Source organism: Schistocerca nitens, chromosome 2 (genome assembly GCF_023898315.1).
Source record: "Schistocerca nitens isolate TAMUIC-IGC-003100 chromosome 2, iqSchNite1.1, whole genome shotgun sequence".
NCBI classification, from domain to species: domain Eukaryota; kingdom Metazoa; phylum Arthropoda; class Insecta; order Orthoptera; family Acrididae; genus Schistocerca; species Schistocerca nitens.
The window spans coordinates 152669450-152683855 of record NC_064615.1 but is presented as its reverse complement, the minus strand read 5'-3'; positions in this window follow the sequence as shown (position 1 = coordinate 152683855).

Sequence of the window (14406 nt, the reverse complement as noted above, 5' to 3'; positions counted from 1 at the left end):
GAAGAATGTTTGTTGACGCTTGCTGGTGATACTAGCTGTCCTTCAGTATTTGTCAGCTCTTGGGCGACGTGAATCCAACAATCTAGCACAGTCTACTAACCACATGTGCTGCGAAACTACCTATCCCAGGTAAACTGATTGAGTGTCGTCAAAAAACTGTAAGAATGAATGTCTAAGCAGAGGAGGATATATTATAAGAGAATGAGGAACTTTAATTTCGTTTTTCTATTCCGTTTGGTAGCAAGCAGATTACAGGCAATATACAAGGCATACACACGCCAAAGAGTACCTACGCCCTGCTGCCTCTCAGTAGCATAACCAATACTAAAGGACGTCTAGGGTTGCCGGGAAGTGTCATCGAAAATTTTCTCTCCAATAAAAGTTGTTTTCCATAACGTGATCTACAATCTTTAGATGGAAGATTTTTGAAATACCCTGAATACAAGAGCATTCTCTCTCAGGAGTGATTTTTTGTTCTGTTTTGTGAACATTCAAGGGAGCATGGATCAATGAATTGTAAGATTGCTTTCTATGTCAGGGCCTTGTTCAATCGGAATTCACCATTTATTTGTTTATCCATGGATTTTCCAAATTTTGGGATACATAATTCGGTTCTATATACATTCTACAGTGATGTGCACACAAACAGCAGTTTATACATATGCATCTACATACACATGCGCACCCACATACACACATTTACATAAAATATCGAAAATTGAACAGTAATAATGGAGTAAATGAATTGCTTTTTCACATTTTGTAAAAATTTAGCTTAGTAAATAGAGCAGTTAGCTAGTAAGAATGACCTTAGTGTTTTACTAAAAAAGTGAGAATGATGAAATGACATAATCTAAGAATTTATACTTTGCAAATGACATACGTCTACAAATTTATACTCTGTTATTTTTTCTTAATCATTTTAGGTAATTCTGTTTTTTCTTATTTTTGGTTGTATGCTAAGTTCAGAAATGCTAAGGATTTTCCTATATCATAAAACGTTTTTCCCCAAAGTATTGATGATTCATACAGAACACATATCCAAAAAACTTCATTTAAGAAACAGTGGTAAAGTAAGGCACTACTAACATTATAATGAAGTATTATGCTTCAGGACTCACACAAAGGCATAAATCTCAATCTCTCGTCTTTTTCACCGAAGTCCCCCATTGCGCTTTCTTAAGTGAAATGATTGAGGAAACTTCCATGTAGCATCCATCAGTGCTTCACAACATGCTGACATACTGTCAGTCTTGGTACCAGCACCCCTCCCCCCTCCCCACACACACACCTTTCCATTTCTTTGAGGTCGTGATTGAACCTTCCTCCATGTTCCTCAGTTTCAGCGCCTACAGTTTCTAGAAAATAGCTAATGCAGGAGTCCAGAAAATACAGCTACCACCTCTTTGAGGTGTCCTATACAGTGAAGTCATCCACCATGATTCTCACTAATTCTCGTAATCAAGGCCATTGCAATTTAATAGATAGACGATGTTCACGTAAACAATAAAAAAGCCGTCAGCAATGGTAAGAACTAATACCGTTTTTAGTAGTAAGAAAAACAGGCGAACTGTTCATGATCCTAGTAAACAAAATTGTAATAGAGAGGAAAATAAATAAATAAATAAATTAAACATATTGTTACAGTGACCACTGAAGATGCATTACAATAAAGCGACACGTGTTTTGTATGAATAAGGCTTTCATTAAAGTTGCAAACGAGGATATTTAACCTATAAAACTTGAATAAAATATATTTCAAAAGTGGGTGGCCCTAAATAAACATGAGACTTAGGTTGACCATTTAGTAATATATTTAAATAGTATGAGAGATTATCTAATTAGCAAATGAGACAGGGCTCCAAATCAAATTAATTTATTACAAATTACAATTAGGCAACATTAACAAAAATTTAGTCATACGATCTGACTGAAGATCATAAATGGGAAAAGCACTGCATGAACAGTTGTTTAACAAGAATCATTCTGAAGTCGTGGCAAAAACCGTAATAAAAGGGGAATGCTTGAGGTTATTGTCACATAAATCATCTGTTCAAATTCGAACTCATGGCACCGTTGCACGATCACGCCAAAAGGATGGTTGTCTAAAGAATTCTTACTACCGACATGGTTTCTATTGTTCCTTAGTTGCTTCAAAATTCAGGGAAGTGTGTTCTGTCCATACAACTATATGAAAAGCAGTTTGTTTTTTGCCATACGCGTTTCGCTTCTTTTATTTGTGAAGCGTCTTCAGTGCCTATTTCCATTGTTGTTAGTCCATATACATAAACACGCGCACACACGCACACATATACACACAGACGGTATATATATATATATATATATATATATATATATATATATATATATATATATATATATATATATAAAGGGTATCTCACCTGACTCCGCCCCCTCAAATATCTCTGGAACAACAATAGATATTCAAAAACGGTTTTCACCAGCATGAACATACAGCAGGGGCTTAGGAAACCAAATACTATGCGAAATTTTAAAACCTTAACAAATATTATTTTCAACACAAACTTGTGTATTTTTAAATGGACACCCCTTATTATTTCGTATGTAATCAATAGCATGAAAAATCACAAATGTAATGGCGTTGGTAGCATCGCAATACGTCAATTACATCCCAAGAAGTTGCGGAGCGATTTTGACGCTTGAAATAAATGAAGCGCACAGCTAGCTCACGTTCTGAGACACAAGCGTGCACCTCACGCTGCCTGTGTCAGAGGTTCACACAATGGGAAGGTATGCACGATCCACAAAAATAAACAAGCAACGCGTCCAAGGCAAAGCTACGTTTATCAAATTGTAAATGTATGTTTATTCTAGCGAATGACAACAGGAGCTACAATTAGAGATAACACACTTGAATTCACTTTGCTAAATACATTTACTAGTGACCTGTCACCCAAATAAACTGTATTGTTGTGCGTTAGATCCAGCAAAGAAAATACTCCCAGTTCTTTGCCCTCCGTTTGCATCAGTACACGTTTGCAGACGGGTAACGAGAGAGTGTTGCACAGATTGTAGAGTTTCTACAGATATTGCCGCACAGGCCGCAGTAATACGATGTTGCATATCCTCTACTCAGTAGAGTCTACTGTCGTTGGGGGTTCTTGATACACTCTGTCTCTCAGTGAGCCCCAGAGAGAGAAGCCTAATGGCTTCAAGTCGGGGGACCGTGAGGACCATCGCACAGTACCTCCCTACCCCATCCACCTATTAGGAAATTTCTATCTAGAACGTCTCTGACAACTTTTGCATTGTGTGCAGGACTTCCATCATGTTGGAATGACATTGATTGACGAGTTTCCAATCCTAGATCCTCCACGAGGAGCGTTAGTGTGTGTTGAAAAAATGATGCATATCGTTGTCCATTCAGTGTTCCACTATAAAAATAGGGACCTTCAATACAGTTAGTAAAGATACCGCACCAAACACTAACACTCCACTGTCGTTGATAAGCAACTAGGCGAATCCAGTGAGGATTTTGCACGGACCAGTAGTGCATTCTTCGCAGACTCACGTTACCATGATTTGTAAATGAAGCCTCTTCCGTAAACAACGTATTGCTTAGGAAAACTGGATTACCTTGCAACTGCTGAAGTGCAAAACGACAGAATACAATGCGGGATTCGAAGTCATTGCCGTACAGTTCTTGGTGCAGTGAGATATGGAAAGGATGAAACCGAGGCCGATGCAAGACTCTGCACTCACCACTGTGGCTTATTCCTACACCTCGGGCAGTTTCTCGTACACCCACCTGAGCACTGTGCGCTACAGCAGCCAGAACAGCAATTTAGTTTTCATTGTCAACCGCTGGCGTTGTTCGTCGGCGTTTTGTGGGAGTCCAGCTTCCTGTTTCCGTGAGTGTCTTGCAGATGTTGCCAATGTTTCGATGCGACGGAAAACGCCGATCTGGGTAGCGTTAAGCGTTAAGCATACAGTGTCACAGTTGCGGTCGCATTTCTGTGTCATTCGCCATAAATTAAAATAATATCTAGTTTTTCTTCTTTACTGAAGACTAGATGACGACAAAGATAACAAGCCACAAGAAAATAGGTTTTAATGTGGCAACGTATGTGAATTACGTTACAGTGTGAGAGCAGTTCAGCAGATCAGATTAGGAGACACTTGTACACTGGTGGTAGAGTGTACCGTAGTGATATTGGTATGCACGATACCGGCGCCAGTGTAGGCAACCCCTGCTCTGAGCACTGTACTACATGCAATGCATTAGTCAGAAACTGTGACGCCGTTGCTATCCTTTACAAGCCACTTATTTTAGAACTTATGAGGTTTAAAAACATTAAACCAAGTGTGTTCCCTCTAATTGTACCTCTAGTTGTCATTTCGCAACAAAAAAACATTATGCGCAGGATATCCATCATTCTGATACCGCATTATTTGACACGTGGTAAGAGGTGGACCGGTTCAAGTAAGGTACAGCTCTAGAAGGGGCAAAGTATCCCCCTTTAGGAGTGCCATCAGTGAAATATGGGCCAATGATGTGTTGTCATACAATACCACACCATACCTTCACACGCCACTGACGTAGTTCGTCAATCACATCACGATTACCGGCAGCGTGAGGTGCACGCTTGAGTCTCACTACGTGCCCTAGCTGTGCGCTTCATTTATTTCAAGCGTCAACTTCGCTTCGCAATTTCCCGGGGTGTAATTGACGTATTGCGATGCAACCAACGCCATTGCTTTTGAGATTTTTCATGCTATTGATTGCATACGAAATAATAGGGGACGTCCATTTAAAAACACGCAAGTTTGTGTTGAAAATAGTATTTGTTTCAATTATAAAGTGTTGCATAGTATTTGGTTTCTTAAGCCCCTGCCTTACGTTCATGCTGGTGAAAACCATTTTTTAATATCTATCGTTGTTCCAGAGATATTTCAGGTGGCAGAGTTAGGTGAGACGCCCTATTTATAAGTCGGCGTGCAACGTAAGATCCCTGCAGATTCTTCCATTTTTGCCGATCTGGAGCTTCTCGTTGCCAGGTCAGTCCTGCTGTCTTCTTAAAATCTCTGACCGATCTGTCCCATGGTCTTTCCCTTGGTCTTTTCTGGTAAATTGGGCTCCAATCCAGTATTTGTTTTTACCACTTTCCATCTTTTCATCGAGATATATGACCAGCCCACTTTCATTTCAAGGTATTCAATGTTTTCATTATGTCACTGGCCTTTGTTACCTGCCTGATATCAACTGCTTTCTTTCTGTCTTTCATTCTGTGCACAACATTGATCTTCTCATTCATCTTTAGGCTACAATTAGTTTTCTGACCATAAACTCATTTAATGTCCATGTCTCACAGCTGTGTGTTGTTACTAGCAGTACACATTCGTCGAAGACTCTTTTACCTATCTCCTCTGACAGCTTGGATTTCAAAACTGAGGAGTGTTTTCCATTAGCTTGCTGTCCTAATTTAATACGTCGAAATATTTGTGGTTTTAGTTCTCCTTTAGTGTCTGCAGTTGACACAGATTATATTCTGTGACCCTTTGAAGTTGCATACTTTCAACAGATGTATTTCCCTTCGGTGTAAATTCATTCACCATGATCCTTGTTTTATCTTGCTTCATTTTTAGGCCAACTTGATAGCGGACTGACGCAAGTTCAGTAACCAGCATATGAAGTTCTCCCATAATATTTGCAAATAATACAATATCATCAGAGAACTTCAAGTTGTTTAATCTCCTTCTCAGAATTTGGACTTCCTTTATTTTCCAATCTAATACAGACATCTCGTTTCCGAGGACTGCTGAGATAATATTGTGTTACACCCTTTTCAATGGGAAATTCATTGGTTTTTTCAATAGAGTTACAAGCGCTTTGGAGGTTTTGCATAGGTTACATAAACCTTTTGTATAGGCCTGTTCTATATCTTGTTCTGTTAGAACCTCAAACATCGTTGGATGACCGATACAGTCGAATACTTTTTCGAATTCTTTGAAGGCAAGGCAAAGACTAAATGGTACTCATTTGTTCTACAAATTGCTTAGAGTGAAGATATGATAACTTGTACAAAACCCTGTGCGGAACCCAGCTTGCTCATTGTGTTGGGCCAGGCCAAGAGTATTCCTCAATGTGGAAGTCAAAATTCTAGTAAAAACTTCCACTATAGACAGGAGTCTGACAGGGAGATAGCTCTTTACATCTTTTATACTACATTTCTTGTATACTAGGGCTATCTTGGCTTTATTCCAATCTTTTGGTAATTTTTCGCTGTGTGAATTGTTTGAAAATATTTTAGCTAAGTGTTTTACAGATTCGTCACCCAATAGCTTCAACATATCGACCGAGAGGTCATCACTGTCAGGTACGGTTCCTTTTTTCACCTTGTTGCAGGGAGTTTAACTTATGAGGCGAGTATTTCTGGTATTTGGGAAGCAGTGGCATCCAATTCATCTATGATTAAGACATCGTCATTGACTTTTCTATGCAGGTTAGTATAAAAAAAATTCAGTATGTCGAGTATTTCTTTGTCTATAGTTCGGCCTTGGTCTGCGTCGAACGCTATTAGATAAGTCACAACAATCACAACCTTCCACCTGGCTGTATTAAACCAGATCTATTTTCAAGACTGGCATTTAGCTTATCTTCTGCATACTTCTTGATGTCATCTTTCATGCTCTTTCTGAGAATCCTCATCTTCGTCTGTTTCTACTTTTACTTTTATTTTCTTCTCCATCAAACTTATCGTTTTATTTGTCAGCTTCTTTGGATGGTTTTTGAGATTTGCAATAGCAACCAACTTCTTCATCTGTTGTGATCGTTAGTTTTGTTACTGATTCTGCTGCACACTCTTTTAATTTTATCAGAATCCTTCCTTTACGTTCTTCGAGCACTTAAAATTTTTCTTTTTCTTTTAATTGGTTCCAGTCTTTCATTTTTTGTATTCAGTTCAAATCTTGCTCTTATTAATCAATGATCACCGCTTGTATTGAACCTCTTCAGCACAGAGACATCTTTAACGTTTCGAGGTCTGTTGGTAAGAATGAAGTCTATTTCATTTTTCACTTTAAAATCAGGACCTTGTCCATCTGCTACTAGGATTGTAGTGTTAGGCGGTGAGGTGTGAACAGCACGTAGCGTTGCGCAGTTGGAGGTGAGCCACCAGCAGTGGTGGATGTGGAGAGATAGATACTAGAGTTTTGAGAGGTTGCTATAAGCGGACGATCTGGACGTGTGTCCGCCAGAAAAAGGAAATTATTAAAGATGGATGTCAGGAATTGATATATATATATATATATATATATATATATATATATATATATATATATATATCAATTCCTGACATCCATCTTTAATAATTTATATATATATATATATATATATATATATATATATATATATATATATATATATATATATATATATATATATATATATATATATATATATGATGACTTTTGAACATTATTAAGGTAAATATATTGTTTGTTCTCTATCAAAATCCTTCATTTGCTAACTATGCCTATCAGTAGTTAGTGCCTTCAGTAGTTAAAATCTTTTATTTAGCTGGCAGTATTGGAGCTCGCTGTATTGCAGTAGTTAGAGTAAAGACGATTTTTGTGAGGTGAGTGATTCATGAAAGGTATAGGTTATTGTTAGTGTGGGCCATTCTTTTTGGGGATTATTGAAAGTCAGATTGCGTTGCGTTAAAAATATTGTGTGTCAGTTTAGTGATGATCAGAATAAGTAAAGAGAGAAATGTCTAAGTACGTTCAGTTTTGCCCGCATCTCGTGGTCGTGCGGTAGCGTTCTCGCTTCCCACGCCCGGGTTCCCGGGTTCGATTCCCGGCGGGGTCAGGGATTTTCTCTGCCTCGTGATGGCTGGGTGTTGTGTGATGTCCTTAGGTTAGTTAGGTTTAAGTAGTTCTAAGTTCTAGGGGACTGATGACCATAGCTGTTAAGTCCCATAGTGCTCAGAGCCATTTGAACGTTCAGTTTTGCTCAGCTATTTGAAAATCAAATAACATAAGAGGTTTACCAGGACAGACATTCATAATTTTCTAAGGGGACGTTACATCATCTCTGTTATTTCTTTCATTTATACCATATTTGCAATAACTGAATCATGTCCCTTGTACGTGTAACTTTGGCTCGTATAATCTTCCCAAACTCTGCATGTCGTTGGGTGGAAGTCATGCGCTGCTGCTAAGTGCCGTTAACGGTGAAATGTTGGAGAAGGAATCTACTCTGTTCTGCCCTCCCGGCTCTCCCCGGAGGAGTATATTCTTTTCGTTCCCCAGAATAACTCTCATTTCTACGTCTCTGTGCCTTTTGATGCACCACTCACACAATTTTATAAAACTCTGCCCAATGGCATGATAGTAAATAAATCAACACTTTCCGAGTTTGAAATTTTAACCTGTGGAAGGACTCAGTTCTGAACAGCTCTTCCTGACATCCCGCTCATCTCTCGAGTCGTCTTTAGCCAAACTGCTGCCTCTGCGTTTTGGATTTTCTGGCGACTAGCTCTCGATTCCTCCCCTCTGCTAAATTATTCAGTAAGGAGTCTCATTCAACGTTTCACCGTGTGTAGATTTGCCTTGCTATTTCTCACGATTCTACAATGTGTCTCCTAAACCTTTCCACACGCTTCTGGAAGGGCATGTAAAACAGTTAGGCCTGGCTTCGCCAGCTATCGACGCCCTGCGAGTCGGTAACAGTGAAGTATTCTGCTGTTCCGTTATCTGATTTCCTGCGAAGCCTCTGGGAGCAGATCTGGTGAGAAATACGGTACATTGACCGCTCTGAGTTTCACTGCAGGCTACGCGTAAGACAGACAGGGTCGGGAGCGGGTGGTTTAGCCACACGGCCACACCGTATCTCGAGATATCGGGCCCCAGCCCTAAGGGTGGTGGTTGCCCCTGAGTACTATAATGTACTCCACTGTCCGCAATACGATTCAGAGACAGTTTCTCAGACTGCGATTCATCATTTACGAAAGCTACAGTCATATCCGTCCACATATACTCTGGGTGTCCGGAAAAAGTCTGAAAAACTTGGAAGGGTGTTTCATTTAGCTTCCGCTGAGAAGTAATTGTTCAGAAAAAAATTCGAAACGTGGGCGCTGAGTTCACTGACATTAAAGGTAGCCGATCAGGCCATCATGCCCTGAAATTCAAGCGGCCCACCATACACAATTATCGTCAGTTGTTCTCATAGCTTAGGCGACAGGGCACGAAAACTGCTGAACCTTTGATTCGGGTCCGATCCTTACACCTGTTCCATATCCAATTTTTGTATCGCTCTCTTGTTCGGTTTTAGGAATCCAAACGCAGAACATGTTTGGCGATACTGGCTCCAGTGGATGGTACGAATTTGCGAACGAAATGGCCTGAGTGACTACTTTCGGTGTAACAATTATTTCTCCAATCTACTCTGCAGCACTCTTGCAAGCATTTCAGACTGTTTTTCATTACCATGGAGATAAGAAGTGAGATGTTAATTGACGTTTTAATCGCTGCATGCTCTAAATACTGCTTTCTGTAAACGTGAGCATACTTGAAATACACTACTGGCCATTAAAATGGCTACACCAAGAAGAAATGCAGATGATGCACGGGTATTCATTGGACAAATGTATTATACTAAAACTGACATGTGATTACATTTTAACGCAATTAGGGTGCATAGATCCTGAGAAATCAGTACCCATAACAACCACCTCTGGCCGTAATAACGGCATTGGTACGCCTGGGCATTGAGTCAGAGCTTTGATGCCCATGCAACTTGGATGCCCATGCAGCGTCAACACGATATCACAGTTCCTCAAGATTAGTGACTGGCGTATTATGACGATCCAGTTGCTCGGCCACCATTTACCAGCCAGGGCAGCAGTCGAACATTTTCAGTATCCAGAAAGGGCCGCAGAGGACCTCCAACATGCGGTCGTGCATTATCCTGCTGAAATGTAGGGCTTCGCAGGGATCGAATGAAGAGTAGAGCCACGGGTCGTAACACATCTGAAGTATAACGTCCACTGTTCAAAGTGCCGTCAATGCGAACAAGATGTGACCGAGACGTGTAACCAATGGCACCTCATACCATCACGCCGGGTCATACGCCAGTATGGCGATGACGAATACACGCTTCCAATGTGCGTTCACCGCGATGTCGCCAAACACGGATCCGACCATTATGATGCTGTAAACTGAACCTGGATTCATCCGAAAAAATGACGTTTTGCCATTCATGCACCCATGTTCGTCTCTGAGTACACCATCGACCAGGCGCTCCTGTCTGTGATGCAGCGTCAAGGGTAACCGCAGCCATGGTCTCCGAGCTGATAGTCCATGCTGCTGCAAACGTCATCGAACTGTTCGTGCACATGGTTCTTGTCTTGCAGACGTCCCCATCCGTTGACTCAGGGATCTAGACGTGGCTGCACGATCCGTTACATCCATGCGGATAAGATGCCTGTCATCTCGACTGCTAGTGATACGAGGCCATTGGGATCCAACACGGCGTTCCGTATTACCCTACTGTACCCACCGATTCCATATTCTGCTAACAGTCATTGGATCTCGACCAACGTGACCAGCAATGTCGTATTACGATAAACCGCAGTCGTGATAGGCTACAATCCGACTTTTATCAATGTCGGAAACGTGATGGTACGCATTTCTCCTCCTTACACGAGGTATCACAACAACATTTCACCAGGCAACGCCGGTCAACTGCTGTTTGTGAATGAGAAATCGGTTAGAAACTTTGCCGCGCGGGATTAGCCGAGAGGTCTAGGGCGCTGCGGTCATGGACTGTGCGGCTGGCCCCGGCGGAGGTTCGAGTCCTCCCTCGGGCTTGGGTGTGTGTGCTTGTCCTTAGGATAATTTAGGTTATGTAGTGTGTAAGCTCAGGGAGTGATGACCTTAGGAGTTATGTCCCATAAGACTTCACACACATTTGAACATTTTGGTTAGAAAATTTCCTCATGTCAGCACGTTGTAGGTGTCGCCACCGACGCCAACCTTGTGTGAATGCTCTGAAAAGCTAATCATTTGCATATCACAGCACCTTCTTCCTGTCGCTTAAATTTCGCGTCCGTAGCACGCCATCTTCGTGGTGTAGCAATTGTAATGGCAAGTAGTGTAGCTTTGTCGGAACTCTAACCACGTGAATTAAAATATATTATGCCAATAGAACATGGGGCGTTTCAGCAATAGACTGCCGCCTATCGCTCTCTGCCCTTGAAGTCTGCAGACTGCACGTTAAGATACACGTCCATATGCTTGTTCTTTGTATTAAATATCAACAGTTTGATTAAATATATTGATGTAAGATTTTTGTTTTTGAGTCATCAGTCTTTTGATTAATTTAATGCGGCCCGCCACGAAATACTCTCGTGTGCCAAGCTCCTCATCTCTGAGTAGCACTTGCAACCTACATCTTCAAATATTTGCTGGAGCAATCCCAAAATCTGTCTTCTCCTACAGTTCTTACCCTCTACAGCACCCTCTAGTACCATGGACGTTATTCCATGATGTCTTATCGCATGTCCTATGATCGCAGTCCCTCCTTATTGCGTCTTTTTCGTATGTTCACTTCCTCGCTGACACTGCGGAGAATCTCCTTATTCTTTGCTTTATCAGTCCAACTAATTTTCAACATCCTTCTGTAGCATCGAATCTCAAATGCTTCGACTCTCTTCATTTCCGGTTTTTCCACAGTCCATGTGTCACTACCATAAAATACTGTGCTCCAAATGTACGTTCTCAGAAATTTCTTCCTCAAATGAAGCCTATGTTTGATAGCAGCAGATTTGTCTTGTACAGGAATGCCCATTTTGCTTGCGCTAGTCTGCTTTTTGTATCCTTCTTGCTCCGTCCATCATGAGTTATTTTGATGGCTAGATAGCAGATTTCCTGAACACCCTGTACTCCGTGATCACCAGTTTTGATGTTAAGTATGTTTTTGTTCGTATCTGGTAATTCGAATTACTTACTTCTGATTTCGATTTACTTTCAATCACTATTCTGTACTTATTAGACTGTTCATTCCATTCAACAGGTCCTCCACTTTCACTGAGGTTAGCAATGTCATGAGAAAATCTTATCATTGATATACTTTCACCTTGAATTTTAACCAAAATCTTGAACCTTTGTTTTATTTCCGTCATTGCTTCTTCGATGTATAGACTGAACAGTAGAAGCGAAAGACTGAAACCTTGTCTCATACCCTTTTTAATCCGAACACTACGTTATTCGTCTCCCACTCTGTTTGCTCCCTCTAGGTTCTTATATATATTATGCATCAACCGTCTTTCCCTATAGCTCACCCCTATTTTGTCAGAATTTCGAGCATCTTAGACCATTCTACACTGTCGAAAGTTTTTCAAGGCCAACAAATCCTACGAACGTGTCTTAATTTTTCTTTAATCTTGCTTCAGTTATCAACTGAAACTTCAGAAGTGCCTTTCTGGTGCCTCTCTTTTCGTCAAACCCAAACTGACGGTCATCTAAAATATTCTCAATTTTGTGTGGAATTCTTCTACAAACATCAAAAAAAGTTTTGCATCACCTCGGTTCCGAGAGTTCCGGAACCTGTACAGAAAATTAGAATAGAGATCAACATAAACATCAATTCCGCCCTCTTTATTGCTCAAGAAAACCACATATCGCATTTTGCACCACCATACAGCGAGACCTTCAGAGGTAAATGATGACTAACTGAAACTCTCAGCTGCCGACAGGTGTTGTTGATATACGTCGATGTGGACAGCTGAAAATTTGTGCCCCGACCGGGACTCGAACCCGGGATCTCTCGCTTACATGGCAGACGCTCCATCCATCTGAGCCACCGAGGACACAGATAAATATTGCGACTGTAGGGACTTATCCCTTGCACGCTTCCCGTGAGACTCACATTCCCAACTGTCCACAATTCTACATATGTAATGTACCTTATAGACATTTGCCCATCCACTCATTACTCGCGCACGCTTTGGCGATTCCCGTAAGAGTTTGAGCAACCTGTGCGCATTCGCACAGACGAAGGTCAATGGCTGGGTAGCCTTTAACTATATACATGAAGACAGTAATGGTTCTCGAAAGAACAGAATACTGTTGATGACCTTGCAGCTTTTCCCTGGAATAGATGATGACCAACTGAAACCCTCAGCTGCCGACAGGTGTTGATGGTATATCAACAACACCTGTCGGCAGCTGAGGGTTTCAGTTAGTCATCATTTATTCCAGGGAAAAGCTGCACGGTCATCAACAGTATACTGTTCTTTCGAGAACAGTTACTGTCTTCATGTACCTTCAGAGGTGGTGGTCCGGATTGCTGTAGACACCAGTACCTCTAATACCTAGTAGTACGTCCTCTTGCTCTGATGCATGCCTGTATTCGTCGTGGCATTCTATCCAAAAGCTCATCAAGTGACTGTTGATCAATATTGTCCCACACCTCAACGGCGATTCGGCGTAGATCCCTCAGAGTCGTTGGTGGTTTGAGTTCTGAAGAAGCTAAGTTTACAGAAAGCAGTCGTCCATAAACATCCCTTTTCAATCGACCCTAGGCGTGTTCGATAGGGTTCATAACTAGAGAACATGCTGGCCACTCTAGTCGAGCGATGTCATTATCCTGAAGGAAATCATTCACAAGATGTGCACGATGGGGGATTGAACTGTCGACCATGAAGAGGAATATCTCGCAGATATGCTGCCGATATGGTTGCACTATGGCATTCACGTACCGTACAGCCGTTACGGCGCCTTCCATCACCACCAGCGGCGTACGTCGGCCCCACATAATGCCACCCCAAAATTGCAGGGAACCTCCACCTTGCTACAGTCACTGGACCGTGTGCCTAAGGCGTTCAGCCTAACCGGGTTGCCTCCAAAGACGTCTCCGACGATTGTCTCGTTGAAGGCATATGCGACACTCATCGGTGAAGGGAACGTGATGCCAACCCTGAGCCGTCCATTCGGCATGTTGTTGGGCCCATCTGTATCGTGCTGCATGGTTTCTTGGTAGCAAAGATGGACCTCGCCATGGAAGGTGCGCATCATGCAGCCTATTGCGTACAGTTTGAGTCGTATCACGACGTCCTGCGGCTGCACGAAAAGCATTATTCAACATGGTGGCGTGCTGTCAGGGTTCCTCCGAGCCATAATGCGTAGGTAACGGTCCTCCATTGCAGTAGTAGCCTTTGGGCGGAATGAGCGAGTCATGTCATCGACAGGTCCTGTCTCTCTGTATCTCCTTCATGTACGAACAACATCGCTTTGGTTCACTCCGAGACACCTGGACACTTCCCTTGTTGAGAGCCCTTCCCGGCACAAAGTAACAATACGGACGCGATGGAATCACGGTATTGACCGTCTAGGCATGGTTGAACTGCAGGTAACACTAGC